Source organism: Miscanthus floridulus, chromosome 15 (assembly GCF_019320115.1).
Source record: "Miscanthus floridulus cultivar M001 chromosome 15, ASM1932011v1, whole genome shotgun sequence".
NCBI lineage: Eukaryota > Viridiplantae > Streptophyta > Magnoliopsida > Poales > Poaceae > Miscanthus > Miscanthus floridulus.
The window spans coordinates 18,267,103-18,268,883 of NC_089594.1; the positions used below are offsets into that span (position 1 = coordinate 18,267,103).

At 53.3% G+C, this 1,781-nt stretch overlaps 1 pseudogene; it reads left to right on the forward strand.

The window, feature by feature from the left end:
• Positions 1–888: 888 nt before the first annotated feature.
• Positions 889–1,777, forward strand: LOC136507119 (hydroquinone glucosyltransferase-like; annotated as a pseudogene).
• Positions 1,778–1,781: the final 4 nt, after the last annotated feature.

The following is a 1,781-nucleotide window of genomic DNA, read 5'->3' on the forward strand; positions in this document are numbered from 1 at the left end:
GTACTCTCTCTTTAACTGGAGTTGGAAGATTAATAGGAAAAGCCGAGAGGTCCCGGAGGAATGTGCCGGGAAGGGAAGATGGAGAGACTCCGGGAGATCAGGAGTCAGACCTCCCATCCAGTTGAAACTCCCGTGGTTAGTGGGTATTAAAAAGATAACACGCCACGCCCGCCCGCCTCGCCACGCCCCGGCCCGAGCCCGGCGGCGGCGGCGGCGAGCGCGCGCGCGTGTGGCACGCCTTTGTCCGTTTCTCAACTTCTCAAATTAGACGGATCAATTCCAATCATTTAAGTTGAGTCAACGTCCTTTTAACTTCCAATCCGGTACAAATAGTAATACCCACAATTATAAGCCATAGAGTTATTGATTTATTAAATTTATAAATGGGCCTAGCCCATAATAAATCCAACAAGTATATATATATCTAACTTATGGATATCAATGAAACTATTATTGTAACTTCTAATATGTATTGATCTATTTACTAATTGCAACTTGTTTGGAGATCCGAATATTAATTTCTTTATAGTTTTTCTTTACTCATTTTTTTGTTCTACATAAACTAATTTATTTGCATTTTTTGCAACTCGTACGAAAGACAAATTGCTATTTTCTACCATTTCTCGGATTTTCTTTTCGTTTATCAGTGTCTTTATTGACTTTGACTGAGTACGGTTGTTTGAGAGTCGTGGAAACGTCAACCTGCGTAGGATAGGTGCATGTGACGTGAGGTATCATGTCACAGTCGAAGCTACGGCGTAAGCCGCCGCCGCGGCCATATGCTGACAACCGAGCCGGAGGCCAACAGCCATGTATATGTATATTTGTGTTTCACGTATATACCCGTATATACATATAATATACTAGTGTTTTCTATACATTTTAGGTATGGCGGAGACCGCCCGCCTCGTCGCGTTCGTCGCCGACCAGTTCGGGATGGACTCGTTGGACGCCGCGCGCGACGCCGGCGTGGGGACGCGCTGCCTCTTCATGCCCATGAACCTGCACGCGCTCTCGCTCTCTCCCGGGGTCGGACATACCCTCGCCGCTCCAGGACAGGTCCAACCCTTCGTACACGGTGATGCTTCTTCATCCTGGTCAACTCCTTCGACGCCGTCGAGCCTGAGGTCGCCGAGGTGCTTCGCCAGCCAGAGCCCGGCCGGCCGCCTGTGTACCCTATCGGCCCGCTGATACGGCAGTTCGTCGGCAGTAGCACCGATGCCAACGGCACGCTTCCACGCTCCCCGCGTGCGGCGTGCCTGGAGTGGCTCGATCGGCAGTCGGGCAGGTCGGTCATCTTTGTCTCGTTCGGCTCCGCCGGCTCGCTGCCAAAGGAGCAGATGCACGAGCTCGCGCTTGGGCTGGAGCTCAGCGCGCAGCGCTTCCTCTGGGTGGTGCGAAGCCCCAGCGACGAGGGTACACTCAGTGACAATTACTACAACGCAGAGAGAGCAAGAAGGAAGGACCCCTTCGCCTACCTGCCGGAAGGATTCCTGGAGAGGACAAAGGACGTGGGTCTCTTGGTGCCGTCGTGGGCACCGCAGACACAGGTGCTTGCCCACAGTGCCACCGGAGGTTTCCTGACGCATTACGGGTGGAAATCCACGGTAGAGAGCCTGGTGCACGGCGTGCCGATGGTGGCCTGGCTGTTCGTCGAGCAGCGGCTTAACGCGGTGATGCTGTCCGAGGGGGTAGGAGCTGCGAATCTGCGATACGATTGCCCGAGAGGAAGGATAAGGAGATCATCGCAGCGGTGGTGGGGGAGTTGATGGCAGGGGAAG